Consider the following 23,796-nt stretch of genomic DNA (forward strand, 5'->3'; position numbering starts at 1 on the left):
TCATGACAGAAATTTAAAGTCAGAGAAAAACACTCTTAGGTCACAAGAAAGTCATAACAACCGAAGAAAGAGGTTCGGTTATGAAGGTCAAAAAAATAGAAAGGATACGTTCGGTTCTGCAAAATTTGACAACCGAAAGCAAAGGTTCGGTTCAGAAAACACTATCTACCGAAAGCAGAGGTTCGGTTCTGAGAGCAAAAGAGACCAAAGATCTAGGTTCGGTCCCACTAATGATCAAAAACAAAAGGGTCACTTAGAATCTCAAGCCAAGAACTCATCTCAGTCTAACTTCTCTCGTTCTTCTTCTTCTAATTCTTCTAATTCCTCTCAACCTCATTCTAAATCCAATTCTGTTAATACTCAAAATCCAAAATCTTCAACAGATTTGAAAGGAAAATCGAAGGTTTCCTCAATCAAAACCGATCAAAAGCATTCCAATGTCCCAGTGCCTAAACCTGGATCCAAACCAACTGTAACAAATCGCAATAAAATTAAGGTTTTCACCATTAAAAAGAAAGATGAAACAACTTTAATAAAAAGAACATATCTTGTTGACATCTCTCTTACTATTCCTGTTCCTATGAAAGGCTCACGTGGACCCAAGAAACTTTGGGTTCCTAAATCTGCTTAATTTTTGCAGGTTATCAGTGACGAGCAGTTTGACGAAGAATGGTATATTGAAAGTGGCTGCTCGCGTCACATGACATGAAGGAAGGAAGAGCTGAGGGAATTTCGGTCTCTTTCAAACGGTGGAAATGTCAAGTTCAGGAACAACTCCTTCGGCACCATAAAAGGCTATGGAATGATTACAAATGGTGATTTTACGATTAGGAAGGTTTCATACGTTGAAGGACTACAACACAACCTCATCAGTGTATCTCAGCTTGTTGGAGGTACCGGTCTCAAGGTTTCATTCGATGATGAGGGTTCGGAAATAATTGAGAAGAAAACGAAAAGAGTCATTCTCAAATCGGAGCGCAAAGGTGAAATGTTTCCCCTGAACCTCAAACACATTAAAGGGAATCCAGCTATCTGCTTGTTATCCAAAGCACAATCTAACGAAAGTTGGCTGTGGCACCAAAGGCTCTCTCATCTCAACTTCAAGGATATCAATAAACTTGTCACAGGTGGTCATGTTCGAGGTCTTCCATTGCTCAAATTCGATCGAGAACATTTATGTGTTGCGTGTGAAATGGGAAAGCAGAGTCGTCAAAGTCACCCATCGATTGTAAACACTAAAGTTGTTGGACCATTAGAGTTAATTCACATTGACTTGTGTGGTCCATCATCTATCGAAAGCATCGGCGGTAGCAAGTATATTCTTGTCATCGTTGATGATTTCTCGCGTTTTACATGGGTGTTCTTTCTGAAGCACAAATCTGAAGCGACTCTCAAGCTGAAGACGTTTATCAAGCAGATTGAAGTACAACTAAAGAAATTCGTTCGCAACATCAGAAGCGATAATGGTCTAGAGTTCAAAAATAAAGAATTCGAAGAATTCTTAGCCAACAAAGGAACTAGTCATAACTTCTCAGCTCCCTACACTCCTCAACAAAACGGGATTGTCGAAAGACGAAACCAATCTTTGTGTGAGGCAGCCCGAAGCATGCTAAGTTTTGCTTCTTTACCTTTATATTTTTGGGCTGATGCTATTGCTGCTGCTTGTTTTACGCAGAACAGGTCATATCTCAATAAGCGATTCACTCTCACTCCTTATGAGATCATCAACAACAGGGAGCCAAATGTCAAATTTTTCCATGTATTCGGCTCACGGTGCTTCATCTTCAATTCTAAAGAACATCGTAACAAGTTCGATGTCAAAGCTGATGAAGGGATATTTCTGGGCTATTCTCTCACTTCTAAAGCCTACAGGGTATTAAACAAGCGCTTGAGGAAAATAGAAGAAACCTATTATTTGACTTTTGATGATAGCTATGTCAAAAAGCTTAATGCCAACGAAGACACAGTTGGAGAAATCTTTTCTCAAACAGGCCAAGTCACTGCCTCGATTGCAAACCTATTTGAGAAGTTCGTCGAGTTATTTGATGAACCAGAGAAGGGAACTCTCTCAGAAGCGAGTGCAGCAGACAACAAAGTAGATCATCTGAAGCAACTCATCGAAGATACTGCAAAGAGAATGAATGAAGGAGGATCAAGTTCTGACGACCCTCCACAGCACGATACTTCAGTTGAGGGGGAGGGCACATCTTCGTCATCACAGGCGAGCTCACATGTTGAGGGGGAGAACGATTCTCCGGCTGCTCCCGAAAGCTCATCTGCACCCGAAAGTCCATTGGTACCCGAAAACTCAACATCGCACGAAACTCCTATAGCTCCAGAAACTCAAGACACACCTGAAAGCTTATCTGTCAAGGGGGAGAATGCAGATATGTCTTACGACTATGACAGTCAATCTGAACTAGAAGAGATGGTAAACGCTGAATTGGATCCATCTTATGATCCAAATTACCCTCCTCTTGTCAAATGGACCAGAGATCATCCTGTTTCTCAGGTTATCGGTAATGTCTCTGAAACGGTCCTGACCCGATCACAACTAAAGGCAAAACAAACTTCCTTATTTTCAAAAGTAGAATTCTGTATGTTTAACTCTTTCGTCTCAAAAATTGAACCAAAGACAGTTAATACTGCTCTTTATCACTCCGATTGGGTTCAAGCTATGCAAGATGAACTAAATGAATTCGAAAGGAATAAAGTTTGGCGTCTCATTCCAACTCCTCAAGATGCCTCAGTTGTTGGTCTCAAATGGGTCTTCAGAAATAAGATGGACAAGGAAGGCAACGTGATACGAAACAAAGCCCGTCTGGTAGTGAAAGGATACTGTCAGGAGGAAGGAATCGACTACGAAGAAACTTTCGCTCCTGTTGCTAGGCTGGAATCCGTTAGAATATTTCTTGCCTATTTAGCACACAAAAACTTTGAGGTCTACCAAATGGATGTCAAGTGTGCATTTCTAAATGGTGAACTTGAAGAAACCGTGTACGTGGAGCAACCTCCTGGATTTGTCAATGAAAGGTATCCCAATCACTGTTACATTTTCGACAAAGCAGTATATGGACTGAAACAAGCTCCGAGGGCCTGGTATGAAACGCTAACCAAGTTTTTAAAGATGTCCAAATTCAAACAAGGTTCGGTTGACCCAACCTTCTTTCGTAAGAAGGAAGGTAACCACCTTATGATTGTTCAAATTTATGTCGATGATATCATCTTTGGCTCAACGAATCCTAGCTTAACGGCTGAATTCAGAAAGCTGATGGAGACTAAATTTGAATTGAGCTCAATGGGTCCAATTAACTTTTTCCTTGGTTTAAATATTAGACAGGGACCCGAAGGCATCTTTATTAATCAGGAAGCTTACACGAAGGCTCTCCTTGCAAAATTTGGCATGATGGGAGATTCAAAGGTTAAAATTCCAATGGCGTTCGGCACCAAGCTTACTCCATCATTGGATAAGCCAGTAGTTGATATTACGCTATATCGCCAGATGATCGGTTCACTGATGTATCTTACTGCTAGCAGGCCTGATATCATGTTCTCTGTTTGTTACTGTGCTAGATTTCAGGCAAATCCGCGTGAACCTCATATGCTTGCAGTGAAGAACATACTCCGTTATCTCAAGTGAACTACCTCTTTAGGCCTATGGTATCCATCCAACTCAGGCTTCTTCGTTCAAGCCTACTCAGATGCAGACCTTGGAGGTTGTGGACTAGACAGGAACAGCACCACAGGAGGCTGCTAATTCCTAGACGGGAAGTTAGTTAGTTGGCAATCAAAGAAACAAACCTATGTGTCTTTATCTACAGCTGAAGCGGAATACATTGCAGCTGCCTCCTTCACTTCTCAAGTGATTTGGATCCAAAGTCAACTCAGGGATTATGGACTCAATATGAAAAAGATCCCACTATATTGCGACTCAGAAAGTGCAATTAGGATCTGTCATAACCCAGTGCAACACTCGAAGACTAAGCACATAGCACTGAGGTATCACTTCATTAAAGATCATGTGGAAGATGGGAACGTCGAAATTCATTTTGTTCGAACCACTGATCAACTGGTTGACATCTTCACCAAAGCTCTTCCTGAAGCATCGTTCAACAAAATTCTACAAGGGCTAGGTATGATGGAATCGGAGTCAGTACCAAACATTACCTCTCAAACTCAAAAGTAAGAAGTGAAATAGACCGAACGTTCGGGTTCGGGTCTTGTACTAATATACCGAAATGAACCGAACGCTCGGGTTCGGTTGAATAATCTGCTTTTCGCTCATCAATCAAAGGTACTTTTCTTGGTTGTAGATCTTATGTATACTTGCTCCAATTGCATTTATTTTACTATAAAAGTTATTCTCTTTTTGAAAATCTATTTTCTTTGACTACCGAAATAGACTGAACATTCGGGTTCAGTTCCAAAATTTTTCTTACCCGAAATAGACCGAACGCTCGGGTTCGGTTCCAAAAAATTTCTTACCCGAAGTAGACCGAACGCTCGGGTTCGGTTCCAAAATTTTTCTTACCTGGAATAGACCGAACGCTCGGGTTCGGTTCCAAAGTTTTTTTTTAATTATTTTTTTTTCTTTCTTATTTTCATTATTTTTTTCTTCTTTTCTCAAAAATTCCAATATTTTTTTTATATGTTTTTTTTATTTCATTTTTTTATCAAAAACTCCAAAATTTATTTCTTTTATAAATTCAAAAACTCCAAAAATATTTTGTTCTTTATTTTCTTTTTGGCTTTAATTTTATGTGTGTGTTCGTTTATGGGGAAATTATTGAATTAGCTAAGTGTCCCTAGAAGCATGCTGTTGTATGTGTCCAAAGCCTCACTTGATTCTGAATAATAGGCCTTACTGACTTGGTATAAACCAACCTTGTCTCCCAATTAGGCTTTCTTGTTTATTCTAATCATGAGCTACCTAACTCTCTTCTCACATGAGATAAGAGTTTTCTGCTTGGTCCAGTTTTTCACAGTAGAGGTACTTTGTTTTCTTACACCATCTAAAGTGCATTTCTCCATCACTTTCGTTTCACAAAAGTAACCCTTGAGACTCTCAGAAATTACCACTGAGGTTTATGGTTACACAATTTCTGTGTTTATGATCTTAGTTTCATGTCACTACGATCTAAGTGAAACCCAAAATTCAATACCCAATACGAATTGACGGTGAACAATTAATTTGCTCTAGTTTTCACCATTGAATTGACGGATGTACCTCCTTGAAATCTCAAATTTTCTTTTGTGTGATTCCTATGACATTGTTAACACCCATAACATTTCTTCCCTTGGGATCCAGTTTTAAATTTTTGTTGAGATTTATTTTATATTCCCAGCCGATTTAAATTATTCCCAACCTACTTGTTCAACAGACTACACCGGTCTCACAAGTACTTCGTTCACTTTCTATCTTATATCAAGATTAGGAATGTTGAATCGAAGCGAAAACCACCCTAATAAGCCTAATTAAAAGAAGCCTTTCAACACTTCTTAACAAGTGTTTGATCGTCATTCAACGGGAAACCACACCAACACTTTAAGGTCTCTCTTGACTTTGAAGGAAGAGATTCGTGCCCGGGATCATCTGATTCGTGTCTTTATTGACATCACATTTTTTCCCAAAAATTATTGCTTTATTTCTTTTCTTTTACACCCTTAGCACGGAAATCTTTGATTTTCCAAAATTTAGGTTCAATTAATTACAAGGTATTTTTTTACTTGGATTGGCAGTCGATTACAGGCTGTGGTTGATTTTAATCCACGTGGCGATATTTTTCAAAAGATGTCGTTACAATTTAAAGGGATAAGATAAAGACATGCTGACTCAGGCGGGAGTCTAATCGATTTGATTTCAAACGACGCTAAAAGGGAATGCGTGAGAATCGGAAACGTTTAATCTCCAAACGACACAAGAAGGGCGCGTGTGAATCTGAAACGGTTCATATCCAAACGGCACTTGATGGGAGGCGTGTTCTTTGGGATCTGACACTCTCTCTCATGCGTGATCATCGGCTACCCCAACTGTCACGCATCAGTCAACTCCGGAAAACTCTTCGTTTTTCAATAGAAGATTTGGAAGGTCTTTCTCTCTCCTTACCCCACAGTATAAAAGGCAACATCCTCACCGTTTACCTCTTTACTGCAATTAAAATTCCCAGAGCGCAAGAAATCCCTAAACCTTCACTATTCATCAACTTCTCCACTCTGTTCAAGCAATGGCAGATTCATCTTCAGTTCATGCAACATCCCACATTCTGCCCATTCACCCACTCCAAAGCCTAGTCATCGATTTATCCCCTCATGTTTACGATGCCTTCATGTTCCCCATTATCGAGTGCTTGAAGTATTCGCCGATTGCTCCTACACTTACAAGAGCTGAATCCGTTCCAATGGAGTTCCTGTCGCAGATCTTTGCGACTGCTCACTACAACAAGGTCGTTGATAGAATTTTCTTTGACATTTTTCAGCACAAGGCCTCGATTTCCAAGCAAAGTTTTTGCTCGCTATTAGGGTTTGAACCTGATTCCTCGAGGGTTAACCCATAATCGATTCTAATGGGGCATTTGTTCAACATGTTTTACAACATGGGTTATACAGAGGTGCTTTCTTCAGTCACCAAGTTCAAGAAGTCGTGCCTACCGCCACAGTGGAACGGGATGTTCACTGTTTTATTCAAAGGGTTATCTGAACGCAGCGCTGGATCTGACGGTGCCAGTAGGTTGTTTTTGTCAATAATGTATGGTTTCTACAATGGCATCAACATGGATTATGGGTCTATTTTGTGGCAACAACTCATCCGGAGTCTCTCCTCTACATCCAGGCATTCTGAAATTTCTTACGCCAGGTTCTGGACTTTGGTCACGAAATGGGTGATGGACAAGTACCACGTCCCCATTGTCGCTGGTGCTCCAATGTCTTCGATTGGTACATTCCATACCACGAAGATCATTATCTCAGATGCTTCCAAGTTTCCATTCAACGGTTAAATTCCAGAAACCATGTATGGAGATGTTCCTGCTGATAGCCGGATTATACAGACATACAAAGGATTCAAGCGTTCTGGTCCGAGGGATCTCACTCCGGAGATGTTGAAGTCTATCCATGACGCCGACAAGCCTGCTCCAAGAGGCAAGAAGGCTAAAAAAGGGAAACAGGTGGCGAAAGGGGCTAAAGGCCCTTCTCCAAAGAAGAGGAAACCAACCAAGGCTGCTCAGTCTCCGCAGCCAAAGCGCCGAAAAACTTAGCCCAAGCGAAAGTTGATCATCACGTCCTCCTCAAGCGAGTCTGAGGGTGAGAGTTCGGATTCTGACGATTCTCCACGAGGCAACACTCCACCCAGATCTCCTACTCCAGAGGTTCATGTCTCTTCTTCTCCCATTAATTCCCCACATAGAACCATTCCTATTTCTATTCCCCCCATAACTTCCACTACTTCAATACCACCCACTTCAATCCCAATACCAAAACCAATATTCACCGAAGCCACTACAACATCCACTGCAGATGTTCAAGCCAACGTATCTGATACGGGGGTTCATACTGATGCACCCGAAACCACCCCAGCACCCGAAACCACAAACGCATCCAAACCTACACCTATATCCGAAACAACCCAACCTGAACCTACCCATACTTCAGCTCCACCAGCTTCACCACCACCACCTTCTCCTGTTCATGTTTCAGAGAGTCAAGAACCATTCCTTGGCGGGGAAAATATGACGTTTGACTCGGTCTACTATAGTGCGTTTCAAATTCAGAGTGATGACGATGATGATGCTCCCTGTTAAATTCTTTACAGGAGAGTGCAAATTCTGCAAAGACTACGTTGGAACCTGTTGGGCTGAAGTTCTGTTTTGTATTGCGTCTTTTGGGCTCGTAGATTAGCCTTGTATTCTCCGGTTTGGGTCTGTCCAACCGAGAGCCTTTTATGTATTGTATATAAGTTATCGCTTGCATGCATATTAGGTTAAGATTCAAGATTTCTGTTTTAGCGTTCCAGAGTTTACGATATTGCTCTCTTGTAATCTTCCAATCCTTTACAGTTGATGTTCTTAATCGAGCTCTTCTAAGGACTTTATTTAATCATTCGACACGTTTGATTCAAGCTGTTTGTTCTTATTATTGCGTTCTGCCTTGTTATTTATATTGTGTTCTTGCAGTTTCATATTCATATACTTGTTCACGATCTAATCGATCTTTATAGATTAAAAGTTATTATTTTAATCTCATCAATTGGTATCAGAGCAGGAGGCTGTGTAATCGATACACTTCTTTTCTGTGAAAAAGATTTTCATTAGGGTTTTCCGCAATCATCGATATTTATTGAGCCGTCATCTTAATTGACGTATCTTAGTATTTATTGTTTTGCCCTAATCTGCTTTATTACAAGTCTGATCTTTGAACAGGTTATTACGATCATTATGGACGCAACGCAATCAAACCCTATTAATATTTCCAACAGCATTGGTTCGACGACAAAGATTCCAATCTTATACACCCATGACTATGAAGTATGGGCACATCATTTTGAAGATTACGTGATTGGATCGGAGGACAATGGTTTTCTCATATGGGAAGCCATTATCAATGGACCATTTTCTCATTCCGCGACATCCAGAGTTATTAAGACGCAAAAAGAATACAACGATTTGCTCAAGGACGTGACGAATATTGCGCAGGATGAGAAAGATAAATTCCAGTGCAATATTAAGGCACTAAGGTTGATCAGATTCGCCCTTCAATCCGACACATTCAGACTAGTCAGCTCATGCACTACGGCGAAGGAAGTGTGGGATAGACTTCGCGAACTGTATTCAACAGACGAAGATCTTGAACACTCCATCCAAACCTTGCTTCTATCTGAGTTTGGAGAATTCAGGCAAGGGGCCGAAGAAACCGTGACCCAGACGTTTGATCGCTTCAATCATCTTCTCAGCAAGATGATCAAACACGACATTGAAAGGAAGCTCATCGAACAAAAGGTTACTTTCTTAAACGGACTGAGATCGGAATGGAGAGCAGTAGTTTCCACAGTCAAAGCCCATGAACAGTTTAAATCATACTCTTTGGCGAAACTGGTGGGTATTCTAAAGTCCCAAGAGAAGATTTTTGTTCAAGAGAAGAACGTTGTGTCTAGTCTTGGTTCGTTGGCTCTCCTATCTAAAAGTAAAGCCGTGATGGAGGATGAAGAGCTCAACTTGGAAGAATATGACCTCACAACTGAGGATTATGCCATGATGGTATCCAATCCTAAGAGGTTCATAAAGAAGAGATTCCCCAGCAACAAAAACCGAAACTGGCAGGGGAGTTATAGCTCTGAAAAGGCAAACAATGAACCGAAGGCTGAGGAGTCCAAGAAGGAACCGAAGGCAGATGGCGATTCCGGAGTAAGCTGTTTTTACTGTGGTGGCAAGAACCACTATGCTAAGGACTGTGTTCTTAAAAAGATGGCTGAAAAGGATGACGGAAAGGATGAGGAAGCCGTACTGCAGAAGAGGTTGGATGAGTTGAGGAAGAAAAAGTCTACCGCTAACCCTTCTATTAATGCTCTTATTGTGCAGGGTTCGGTTAATAACGATGAGTTCGGTAGCACCGAAGTTTGGTCTACAGACTCAGAAGACGAAGAAGTGAGGAAGCCTACTCATGGAAAGGCTTATATGGCTAAGGAGGAAAGCAGTGGTGGAAAATGCTTCATGGTGTCAAGCGCATCTCAAATGAGAGGATACAATACCGATGGAGGAAGCAATGGACCGAAAGTGCAGGAAGATATGTGCTTCACAGCCAAACCACTCAGCCAACAGTTCAATGAGCTTGATGAACTGATAAAGAAGGTACAATCTGTTTTTATTTCATCTAAAGTACCATCATCCTCATATGAGAAAGAACTAAAAAACGTTAACACAAGAATTTCTCATTTAGATAGTAGCTTAACTCAAACTAGAGTCACCAATTCTAACCTGACTGATCAATTAAGCAGGGTGGCGTCGAAGAGTGAGGAGCGGCGTATGTAGATTGAGTTAAAAGAGTCGGAATTAATTAAAGTCAAAGACGAAAACATTTATTTGCAGAGAGACAATTTGAAATTGTTAAAACAACGAAATGTTTTTTGTTTAATAGCTAAACGTTTATATTCCAATATTACTCAGCTGCACTTGGACTGTGAGATAGGCAAAAAGATCCACCGTATGATTTTACCATTCCTTGAATTTAAGGAGGATGAAATCGATGCCGAAGCTTACAATTGTGAGAGTGTGATTTCGTCTGATGATGTCAACCCAACTTATCAAATTGGACTGGACAAAATTGAGTCCTTCATTAAATCCAAAGACCATAAGGACATGCTCAAAAATCTGTTGGACGAAAATGATAGACTTAAACTGAGAACCGAAACCATACAAAAGTTTGACTCTCTAAATGCCAAAGTAAGCTCAGAAAATAAAATTGATGTTGAAAATGCATCTGAGCTTAACGAGGACGAAAACATGAGTGAAATTTCTGTAGAGGATACGGTTGACTGCTCAGAATTTGTGAAAAGCGAAACTGAAAACCACAAAAATCTTGTTTCTGAAAATTCTGTGGAATTCGCTAGATTGTCCCAGCAAAAGTCCCCGAAATTAGTAGAAAAGGCTGTTGTCTATCAAAAGGTCAGAACCACTCCGAATCAGGTATACAAAGTGACTGGAGTAACCGAACATCAGACAGCTGAACTCACGGCTATTGTTAACGAAGACAATGCTGATGGCTGTGATGAGTTCTTCTGGGAAGCTCCTATTGACAATGGAAACGAAACCGTTGGCCTATCTGAAAGAACCTCTTGGATGAAGAAAGGGAGATACATACCTGAACCTTTGAACAAGCCTGATAATTTCAGTGAACCAAGCACAAGTGGTACAAAAGACACTCCTCAAGAGGTTGATCATTCAGTAAAAGAAGACATTCCTTCAACGCCAACAGCTCGAAATGAAACTTCATCAGATACTCCTTCCACTTCCTCAGGGCAAACTGAATCTTCTTCAGATATTCCCTCTGCTCCCTCGTTTCAAAGAAAAACTCCTAAAGTTCAAAAGGAATCAGCAAAGGTTACATCAAAAGCGAAAGCGAACGTTCATCATCAACCTAAACAGATGAGGGATAAAAAGATAGAAAGGAACCTAAGATACAGGAAAAACCTTTCTGAAAGGAAACAATTCTGGCACTCCCAGAATGCATACTATTCACACAAGGACAAGAATCTGAAGTATGAAAATAATCTCGTAAGAAAGCACGATAATTCCAACAACCGAAAGCCAAGGTTCGGTTCGCAAGAAGATACCAACCGAAAGCCAAGGTTCGGTTCGCAAGAAGATACCAACCGAAAGCCAAGGTTCGGTTCGCAAGAAGATACCAACCGAAAGCCAAGGTTCGGTTCGCAAGAAAATTCCAACCGAAAGCAAAGGTTCGGTTCTGAAAAGGATTTCAACCGAAAGCAAAGGTTCGGTTCTGAAAAGGATTTCAACCGAAACCAAAGGTTCGATTCCAAGAACAACTCCAACCGAACTCAGAGGTTCAGTTCTGAAGTCAGAAGAGAACAAGACTCAAAAGTTAAACCCACCAACGATCAAAAGCAAAAGGGTCACCTAGAGTCATCAGCAAGGAAGACACCTCCATCCAAATCCAAATCCTCTCTTCCTAATTCTTCTTGTTCATCTCCATCTTGCTCTAACACTAATTCCATGGGTTCTCAAAAACCACGTCCATCTGCTGAACAGAAGGAAAAGCAGAAAGTCGGTGAATTCAAACCTGAGTCTAAAGCGAACAAATCCAATCCTAACAAAATAAAAGTTTTCACCATTAAAAAGAAAGATGAAACAACTTTAATTAAAAGAACATATCTTGTTGATATCTCTCTAACTATTCCTGTTCCCATGAAAACCTCACATGGACCCAAGAAACTTTGGGTTCCTAAATCTGCTTAATTTTTGCAGGTTATAAGTGACGAGCAGTTTGACGAAGAATGGTACATCGACAGTGGCTGCTCGCGTCACATGACAGGAAGGAAGGAGGAACTCAGGGAATACAGATCTCTTGCAAATGGTGGCAACGTTAAGTTTGGAAATAACTCTTACGGCACCATAAAGGGATATGGGATGATAACGAATGGTGATTTTACCATAAGAAAGGTGGCTTATGTGGAAGGACTTCAACACAACCTCATCAGTGTATCTCAGCTTGTTGGAGGTACAGGTCTCAAAGTTTCATTCGATGATGAAGGTTCTGAAATCATAGAGAAAACAACAAAGAAAGTGATTCTGAAGTCAGAGCGAAAGGGTGAAATGTTTCCGCTGAACATGAAACCCATCAAAGGAAACCCAGCAATTTGTCTGCTATCAAAAGCTCAAAACGACGAAAGCTGGTTGTGGCACAGAAGACTCTCTCATCTCAATTTCAAAGATATCAACCGACTTGTCACTGGAGGTCATGTTAGGGGTCTTCCATTGCTCAAGTTTGACAGAGAGCATTTATGTGCTGCATGTGAAATGGGAAAGCAGAGTCGTCAAAGTCACCCATCCATTGTTAACACAAAAGTTGTTGAACCACTCGAATTGCTTCATATCGATTTATGTGGTCCTTCATCTATTGAAAGCATCGATGGTAGCAAGTACATTCTTGTTGTCGTTGATGACTTCTCTAGATTTACATGGGTGTTCTTTCTAAAGCTCAAATCTGAAGCGACTCAAAAGCTGAAAGTGTTTATCAAGCAAATTGAAGTCCAGCTCAAGAAGGTCGTTCGCAACATCAGGAGCGACAATGGTCTCGAATTCAAGAACAGGGAGTTTGAAGCGTTTCTTGCAGAAAAGGGAATTAGCCATAATTTCTCAACTCCCTACACACCACAGCAGAATGGAATAGTCGAAAGACGAAACCGATCTCTGTGTGAAGCTGCCCGAACTATGTTAAGTTTTGCTTCCTTACCTCTATATTTTTGGGCTGATGCTATTTCTGCTGCTTGTTATACACAAAACAGGTCCTATCTCAACAAGCGATTCACGCTCACACCATATGAGATACTAAACAACAGGAAGCCCAATGTGAAATTTTTCCACGTTTTTGGCTCAAGGTGTTTCATCTTTAACTCTAAAGAACACCGCAACAAGTTTGATGTCAAAGCCGACGAGGGAATCTTTCTGGGTTACTCACTCACTTCAAAGGCGTACAGGGTCCTAAACAAACGATCAAGAAGGATTGAAGAAACATACTATGTGACCTTCGACGATAGCTATGTCAAGAAGCTACAGGCCATAGATGACACTGCCAGGGAAATCTTCCCTCAAACTGGTCAAGTCACAATCTCAATCGCCAATATGTACGAGAATTTTCTGGATCTCTTTGATGAACCGGAAAAAGCTTCTCTCTCAGAAGCAGGGGCAGCCGACAACAAAATAGATCATATGAAGAAGATTGTCGAAGATGCTGCAAGAAGAATGCATGAAGGAGAATCGCCTACTGATGAATCTCCAACCAACAATGCTTCAGTCGAGGGGGAGCCAAATTCTTTTGTCGAGGGGGAGCCTAGCTCACAAGTCCAGGGGGAGCCAAGCTCTACTACTTCAACCGAAGGTCCTTCATCAACCGAAGATGCACCTCCTCACGAAGGTCCTTCAATGTCTGAAAATCTAGCACCACAAGAAACCCCTGAACCTCACGTTTGTCAAGACTCATCAATTGAGGGGGAGCATGATGCTATGACGCTTGATTTTGATAGCCAATCCGAGCCTGAAGAGATTATCAACGCTGAACTAGATCCATCCTTTGATCCGAATTACCCCCCTCTTACAAAATGGACCAGAGATCATCCTATCTCTCAAGTAGTTGGTGATGTATCTGAAAAGGTTCTGACCCGATCTCAACTGAAGGCAAAACAGACATCCTTATTCTCAAAAGTTGAGTTTTGTATGTTTAACTCATTTGTATCAAAAGTCGAACCGAAGACAGTGAACACTGCCCTCGATCACTCTGATTGGGTTCAAGCTATGCAAGACGAACTAAACGAGTTTGAGAGGAACAAAGTCTGGCGCCTCATTCCAACTCCTCCGGATGCTTCAGTTGTTGGTCTCAAATGGGTTTTTAGAAACAAAATGGACAAGGAAGGTAATGTCATAAGAAACAAGGCTCGCCTGGTTGTCAAAGGATACTGTCAGGAGGAAGGGATAGATTACGAAGAGACGTTCGCTCCAGTAGCTAGGCTAGAATCGGTTAGAATATTTCTGGCCTATGCTGCTCACAAAAACTTTGAGGTCTTCCAAATGGACGTCAAGTGCGCATTTCTCAATGGAGAACTTGAAGAAACGGTGTATGTGGAGCAACCTCCTGGGTTCGTGAACGAAAAGTATCCACATCATTGCTACATTCTGGATAAAGCTGTGTACGACCTCAAACAAGCTCCGAGAGCCTGGTATGAAACGCTTACAAAATTTTTAAAGATGTCCAAATTCAAACAAGGTTCGGTTGACCCCACCTTCTTTCGCAAAAAGGAAGGTAACCACCTTATGATAGTTCAAATTTATGTCGATGACATCATCTTTGGCTCTACGAATCCCAGCTTAACAGCTGAATTCAGAAAGTTGATGGAGACTAAGTTTGAAATGAGCTCAATGGGTCCTATTAATTTTTTCCTTGGTTTAAATATAAGACAGGGACCCGAAGGCATCTTTATCAATCAGGAAGCTTACACGAAGACTCTCCTAGCAAAGTTTGGCATGATGGGAGACTCAAAAGTCAAAGTCCCTATGGCATTCGGCACCAAACTTACCCCTTCACTAGATAAACCGGCCGTCGACATCACGCTCTATCGTCAAATGATAGGCTCACTGATGTATCTAACTGCTAGCAGGCCTGATATCATGTTTTCTGTATGTTATTGTGCTCGATTTCAGGCTAACCCACGCGAACCTCACCTGCTGGCAGTGAAGAACATCCTACGCTATCTCAAGCGAACCGCCTCCTTGGGTCTATGGTATCCATCCAACTCTGGCTTCTTCGTTCAAGCCTATTCTGATGCAGACCTTGGAGGATGTGGACTCGACCGCAAAAGCACAACTGGTGGCTGTCAATTTCTTGATGGGAAATTGGTCAGCTGGCAATCCAAGAAACAAACATGTGTGTCGCTGTCTACTGCTGAAGCGGAATACATTGCCGCTGCATCCTGCACATCACAAGTGATTTGGATCCAGAGTCAACTTCGAGACTATGGACTGAATATGAAGAAGATCCCTCTATATTGTGACTCTGAAAGTGCAATTAGGATCTGTCATAACCCGGTGCAACACTCTAAAACCAAACACATAGCACTGAGGTATCACTTCATCAAAGATCATGTGGAAGATGGAAATGTCGAAGTTCACTTCGTAAGAACCACTGATCAACTGGCTGACGTCTTCACCAAAGCTCTTCCAGAAGCCTCATTCAATAAAATTTTGCAAGGACTAGGTATGATGGAATCAGAATCAGTACCTCACACTACCTCTCAATCTCAAACGTAAGAAGCGAAACCAACCGAACGTTCGGGTTCGGTTCAACCATTTCACTCGCTCGTTTCTTCAAAGGTAGTTTTTCTCTGTTGTATTTTCTTTATGTAAAAAGTTTTTTTTTTATTGCATATCTAAACTCCTTGGTTTCTTAAAATTTTCAAGAACCGAAACCTCCAGAAGGTTCGGGTTCGGTTTCTCAAAATTTTCAAGAACCGAAACCAACCGAAGGTTCGGGTTCGGTTTTTCAAAATTTCCCTGAACCGAAATCAACCGAAGGTTCGGGTTCGGTTTTTCAACTTTTTCCAACCGAAACCAACCGAACGCTCGGGTTCGGTTTTCCAATCTTTTTCCAAGTTTTTTTTTTTAATTGTGTTTTTTATTTTTTTACTCTTCTATAATTTTTTTTATTTTTAATTTTTTATATATATGAATTTCAAAAACTACAAAAATATTTTCTTTTATTTTTCTTTGTGTGCTCATTTGTTTATGGGAATATATTCCATGCCTTACCTAAGTGTCCCTAGAAGCATGCTGCTGTATGTGTCCCAAGTCTCATAAGATTTTGAATAATAGCCTTCATGACCTGGTAAACACAAACCTTGTCTTCCCAATAAGGCTAACTTATTTATTCTAATCGTGAGCTACCTCACTCTATTCTCACACGAGTTCAGAGTCTCCTGCTTGGTCCTTATGTTCGCAGCAGAGGTACTATGTCTTCTTCCACCATCTCCATTACAATTCTCCATAACATTCGTTTCATCACTGTAACCCTTGAGACTCTCAGCAACTTCCACTGGGGTTTATGGTTACACAACCTCTGTGTTTATGATCTTAGTTTCGTGCCACTACGAACTGAGTGAAACCCAAAATTCAACACCAACGAATTGACGGTGACCAAGTAACTTGATCAAGTTTTCACCAATGAATTGACGAATGTACCTTCATGAAATCTCAATTTCTTTTCTTTTTGCGTGGTTTCAATGAAATTGTTACACACCATAACATTTCTTCCCAAGGGATCCAGTTTTAAATTTTTATCTGAGATTTCATATTCAACCAAGCCACTACAGAATCAACTCAACCCTACTTGTTCAACAGACTACACTGGTCTCACAAGTACTTTGTTCACATTCGTTCTTATATCAAGAATTGAATTGATGAATCAAAGCGAAACCACCCTTAATTTGCCTTATTAAAAGAAGCCTTTCAACATTTATTAATGAATGTTTGATCGTAATTTAACGGGATTCCACACTAACACTTTGCGGTCTCTCTTGACCATGAAGGAAGAGATTCGTGCCCGGGATCATCAGTTTTGTGTCATCATTGACATCACAGATTATCCTAAAAAGAGTTGCTTTATTTCTTTATTCATTTTACACTCTTTGCACGAAAATCCTAGATTTTCAAAAAAAATTCCGTTACTAATTATTTTACAGGCTGGAAAATTAATGGATGGTTCATAATGAAGCTGTGGTTACCAATAATCCACGTGGGCGTTTTATTCAAAAGACAGCAGATTAAAAAGGGGAAGAGACAAAAGATGCTGACGCGGCGGAAGTTCAAAGGATAGAAATTCAAACGACGGTAAAAGGCGGGCGCGTGAATTTGAAGAGGCCGCGCTTTTTCTGACACTAATGGACGCGTGTGCAGTATTGAAGCGTCATCCATCTGGCATTAATGGCGCGTGTGGAAATGGAAACGGTTCCTCTCTCTGAACCGGCGCTTATTGGGCGGCGTGATCCTAGGAATCTGACACTCTCTCTCCTACGTGATCATCGCACGTCTCAACTGTCACCAATCAGTCACCCAAAAACCCTTCCGTATTTCCATAAGAGATTTAAAACGATTTTTCTCTCTCCTATCACCTACTATAAAAACCCATCAACACCACCTTTTACCTCTTTACTGCCCCCATAATTCCTAAAGCGAAATTACTCCCAAAACTCTCTCCCGGTCATCTTCTTCTCCACACCTGCAACAATGGCTGAATCTTCATCCGTTCATGCCACTTCTCAAATTCTTCCCATCAGACCTCAACAATGCCTTGTCATTGATCTGAACCCACTAGCCTATGATCCCTACATGTCGCCGGTTATTGAATGCCTCAAGTACTCCCAACTTGCTCCGGCATTGTCCAGAATTGAAACGGTGCCAATGGTGGCTCTATCTCAGGTCTATGCGACGGCCTACTACGACAAGGGCGTCGACAGGATCTTTTTCGAAGTGGCGGAACACAAAACGTCGATTTCTCGTCCCCGCTTCTGCAACATGCTTGGGTTTGCTGCAGACCCATCGCGCATTAACCCGGAGACGATTCCGGTTGGAATGTTATATAGCATGTTCTACAACATGGGCTACACGGAAGTTCTTACCTCCGTCGCCAGGTTCAAGAAGTCATGCCTACCGCCCCTGTGGAATGGGTTATTTACAGTTCTCTTCAAGGGACTGTCTGAACGGAGCTCAGGCTCGGACGGGGCTAGTCGTCTTTTCCTATCAATCATGTATGGGGTGTACAACGGGATCAACCTCGACTACGGGTCTGTCCTTTGGCAGCAACTGATTCAGAGCCTTTCTTCCACTTCTCGACACTCTGAAGTGTCGCTGGCCCGGTTCTGGATCTTGATTACAAGATGGGCCATGGACAGGTTTGACGTCCCAACTGCTGACGGTGCACCGATGTCTTCTGTTGGTACGTTCCATACCAAGAAGATCATCGTATCCGATGCATCAAAATTCTCCTTCATTGGCTCTATCCCGGAGTCGATGTATGGCAGTGTGCCATCAGACAGCAGTATGATCAGGGCGATCAAGGAGTTAGGGCCATCTGGTCCGAGGGAACTGACACCGGACATGCTGCGATCAATTCATGATGCCGACAAACCGGTGGCAAGGGGTAAGAGGGCAGACAAGGGGAAGAAACCATCAAAAGCCCCAAAACCTACTCCCAAGAAACGCAAACAACCAAAGCCTGCTTCCTCTCCAAAACCGAAAAGGAGGAAGACCCAACCGAAACGGACGCTCGTCCTTTCATCAACCTCCAGTGAATCCGAAGGTGGGAGTTCGGACACTGAGGAGTCACAAGGAGACCAATCTCCACAAAGAGGCAACACACCCCCTCGGTCCCCAACCCCGGAGATGGAACTTCACCAATCCCCAGTTCCTTCCCCTCCACCCACAATTCCTATTTCCATTCCCACCATAAACCCTACTATACCACCAACCTCATTCCCTATACCACCACCCATATTCACCACATCAACCGAAACCCCACCTGTAACCGAACCTCCACAAACCGAAACCCATACACAATCACCACCCGAAACTAACCCCCCACCCACTCAACCTGCACCAACCAAACCCATAACACCCCCAACTTCCCCACCACCTCCATCTCCAGAAGACGCCTCCGATGGCGATGATCAATACCTCGGTGGTGAACATCTGAACTTTGATTTGGTCTACTATAGTCCGTTTCAAGTTCAAAGTGATGAGGAGGATGATGCTCCTGTGACAAAGAAGCATCTCCGCGCACTGAACGAGAAGGTTGATCAACTTCTCGCCTCCTCTTCCAGTCAGCAGACATCCTTATCTGAAGCTGCCCTTCAGAGAATAGTTGATGCCTTCTCTAGGGCTCAACATGACTCAGTAGCCTCTGCTACTGCTGCAATAGACGCCTCCACCCGAGCTTGTGAGGCGGCGACCGAAAAAGTCGATAAACTATTCCATGACGCTACAATCCTAATGCAGTCTATGCAGGAAAGCGCCGAAGCCACCAAAACAACACTGGAACCACTTGTTAATCAATTGGCCCAGTTTGTAAAGACGGAGTTATCCTCGTTCGCTACCCTCAGACAAAACCTTAGCGACGACAACTCGGCACTCCGTGCCTCCATTGAAGCCCGCTTGGCAAAGCTACAAGAGGATCTTGCGGCTGAAAATAAACTGATGGACGTCCTGGCGAGTAAGACTACTGCCCTCAAGGTCAAGAGCACCCAACTTTCCAACTCCGAACAACAATTGGAGGCTCTTCGATCCGAAAGGGAAATCATCAAGACGTGTGTTTCGGATGTCCACGCCGCTCTATCCAACATCCTGGAAGCACACGACCCCATCCTGAACCACTCGGTGAGGCGTACCCTCGCTGAGAAACTCTCTCCGGCCATGGCTCTCTTGAGTAAAATTGAAGGCCTACCCAGTTTCGTGTCCATTCTGAAACAAGGGGGAGATGAGAAGAAAGGATCGAAACCACCTCCTTCCTCAAAAGCAACTCACACAACCGAACCACCCCCAACTGGTCATGCCTCGGGTTCGGGTGTGAAGGACAAGGGCAAAAACATTGCAGAGGGAGGAGATGAAGATGAAGATGAAGATGAAGACAAGGAGACTATTGCGGACATGTTAAAGAGAAAGAACAGTCGCAATACTGATGACGATGTCAGTCGTGTGGCACGTGAAGCTGAAGAAGCCGAACGTAAACAAAAAGAAGCCAACGATCTCCTTGAGAGCCGAAAGCTGCTCTTCCCTGCCTGGACCAGGGATCGACTGATAAAAGAGGCCATAGAGACTCCAAGTATACTATGGCTCGAGCCGGTGATATCATTCGACTGCATCAACTCGGTCGATTCGCAATTTGATATGCCGCTGACTCGAAAGGCGTTCATCTTCCACGCCTTCTCCAACATTTTCGAAGTCCCGCATCCGAACGATGAGCTTGACAGGGAGCTCATTGACTTTTACCTGGAGGCCGCTCGCCCTCAATACCTTACATGGAGCGCCCAGAAGATTGTCAGTGTTCGGGTGATGAAGCCATTTGCCGTGGGGAGATTCACAAACGTCAAGTTCAAGCTTATCCGAGGATCTGCAAGAACTGCTCACATGATCTCTCTGGCGGATCTGCCCAATCTGAACCCTCATGATTGGATAGTCTTGTACAACATCTTGCTGACAAACGAAGCCGAATATGGTCCCATCTTAGACCATGTCAAAAGGATGCTGGCATGCTATATCATGGAGGTGGCCCTAATGGATCAGGAGGTTGCCACAGTGTTTAAGAAGAAACCGAAAGTCAAGCCTGTGGGATCGGCCAGTGATCTAAACACGATGAAAATGGGCAAGATAGATTCGAGGCGAAACTCTGTGATGTTCACCAGAGCCGAAGGACAGAAATGTCTGTTCGCGTTAGCTGACAAGCACCTCTACACCACTACCTGCTTGGAACACGTCCTATCTATTGTCAAGCGGTGTAAGGACAATTCGGCTGATGACATCAAATATTTTGAAGATATGATCAATTGGTACATCCGGTTTAGACAGACCATCCTTTCCATAACCAAGTGTCTGTTTAGTACCGTGAAGAAGAAGGTACCAGCTTCAGCCGCCGGCCCAAGTAAGAAGTGATGGTCTCGCTCCAAATTGACGCAAAGGGGGAGATTGTTGGGCTGAAGTTCTGTTTTGTATTGCGTCTTTTGGGCTCGTAGATTAGCCTTGTATTCTCCGGTTTGGGCCTGTCCAACCGAGAGCCTTTTATGTATTGTATATAAGTTATCGCTTGCATGCATATTAGGTTAAGATTCAAGATTTCTGTTTTAGCGTTCCAAAGTTTACGATATTGCTCTCTTGTAATCTTCCAATCCTTTACAGTTGATGTTCTTAATCGAGCTCTTCTAAGGACTTTATTTAATCATTCGACACGTTTGATTCAAGCTGTTTGTTCTTATTATTGCGTTCTGCCTTGTTATTTATATTGTGTTCTTGCAGTTTCATATTCATATACTTGTTCACGATCTAATCGATCTTTATAGATTAAAAGTTATTATTTTAATCTCATCAGAACCCATTGTTCAACAGTTGACAACGTCTGTCTCAACTGAGTTGAAGTCCTTTGCTTCATTTCGTCAAACACTTTCCGACGACAACTCAGCCTTTTCGCACAACCATAGACGAGCGTCTCTCGAAACTCCAAGAAGATTTGGCTGCTGAGAACTCTCTTATGGATGTTCTTGCCAAGAAGACCACTGCTCTGAAGGTCAAGAGTGTTCAACTCTCCCAGTCTCAACAGGAGATTGAATCTCTTCGGTCCGAAAGGGAGGTGATAAAGATGTGTGTTTCGGATGTCCACTCAGCCATCTCAAACATCCTCGAAGCACATGATCCTATCCTTAACTATTCTGTGAGGCGTACCCTTTCAGAGAAGCTTGCTCCCGCCCTTGCCCTGTTAAGCAAAATCGAAGGGCTACTTGATTTCGTGTCCATTCCGAAACAAGGGGGAGAAAAGGAGTCTGTTTCCCAACCACCTCATTCCTCAAAGGCAACTCACACTAACGAACCTCCTCCAGTAGGCCAAGCCTCCGGTTCGGGTGTGAAAGACAAAGGCAAAAATATTGCTGAGGAAGAAGAGGAAGAAGACAAAGAAACCATTGCCGACTTGTTGAAGCGCAGAAGTCGACGCAATGAGGCTGATGTCAGTGCTCGTGTGGAAAAAGAGGCTGAAGAAGCTGAACGAAAACAGAAGGAAACCCACGACCTTCTTGACAGTAGGAAAACTCTTTTTCCTGCTTGGACTCTCGAGAGGATGATAAAATGAAGCCATCGACACACCGAGTATCTTGTGGCTGGAACCCGTTATTTCTTTTGACTGTTCCAATACTGTCGATTCTCAGTTTGACATGCCACTGACCCGAAAGGCGTTCATCTTTCATGCCTTCTCCAACGTTGCAGAGTTCCCTCATCCTCATCCACAGGTTGATCGGGACTTAATTGATTTCTATCTGAAGGCTGCTCAACCTTAGTATCAGACTTGGAGCGCTCAGAAGATTATCAACGTTCGGGTCTTGAAGCCGTATACTGAAGGGAACTTCATTAATGTTCGGTTCAAGGTACTTCGGGGATCTGCCAAAACTGAGCATGCCATTTCCCTTGCAGATCTTCCGAATCTCAATCCCCATAATTGGATTATCTTGCACAACATCCTTCTCACCAACGAAGCTGAATATGGTCCGATCATCGACCATCTCAAGAGGATGCTGGTGTGCTACATCATGGAAGTTGCACTGATGGATCAGGAGATAGCAAGTGTATTTAAGAAGAAACCAAAAATATCTCCTGTTGGCTCGGCCAGTGATCTAAACCAAATGTAGATGGGTAGAATTGATTCAAGAAGGAATTCTGTCATGTTCACCAGAAACGAAGGACAGAAATGTCTTTTTGCCTTGGCTGACAAACATCTGTACACTACTACCTGCTTAGAGCATGTTTTGGGGATCATCCACATATGCAAGCAAAACTCAGCGGATGATGTCAAGTACTTCAAAGACATGATACAATGGTACATTCGGTTCAGACAGACTATTCTCGCTCTTATCACACGTCTGTTTGATACTGTAAAGAAGACACCCGCTGCCGGCCCAAGTAAGAAGAAGAAGTAGTCTCGCTCCAATTTGACGCAAAGGGGGAGATTGTTGGGTAGTGTTTTGTATTAAGTGTTGCGTCTATTGGGCTCGTTAGCTAGTCCGTTTTTGTATCTCCGGTATGGGACTGTCCATCCGTGAGTTTAATAGGGTTTATTACAAATATAGGTGCTTGCATGCATCTTACAAAAGCGATTAGAATGATAGTAACGATAGAAAAGATAGATCAGAGCATTATTCAGAAGTTCATTATCGTTCTTGTAACCCTAAATCCTCTACAGCGGAAGTTCTTAGTCGAGCTCTGCTAAGGATTGTTTGAATTAATCATTCGACATATTTTGATCCATACTTGTCTTATTTACTGTTTTGTGTTCATCGTAATACCTGTTACAAAGATCTAATCGATCTTCAAGTTTGTTTTATAACTTAACAACGACAATGCCACAAGGATGCTCTATCCATACTATTGGAAGCATCCATGCATAAAACATCATTTCCTAGGTTATCTACAATCATTACAGTTTCATAAATTCCATTACATGGCATTGCTTCAAAGTATAAGACACCATTTAGATAAGCATAAATTGAACCATTCTCATTATTAAAAGAAAATCTAAATCCTTGTCTAAACAAACCATGAAACGAAATGATGTTTCTTGCCATTTCTAGCGAGTAGCAACAATTATTCAAATCTAAACATAATCCATTACTAAGCACTAGAGAATACACTCCAATCTTGGTCACAAGCGATGATCTTAGGTTCCCCATGATTAGATTTATTCTTCCACGCTCCACGTCCCTATTTCTTCTTAGTCCCTGCAATTCAGAACAAATGTGGTAACCACACCCGGTATCGAGGACCCAAGAAATAG

The sequence above is a fragment of the Lactuca serriola genome, chromosome 5, assembly GCF_051521515.1.
Source record: "Lactuca serriola cultivar US96UC23 chromosome 5, Lser_US96UC23_V15, whole genome shotgun sequence".
Lineage (NCBI taxonomy): Eukaryota > Viridiplantae > Streptophyta > Magnoliopsida > Asterales > Asteraceae > Lactuca > Lactuca serriola.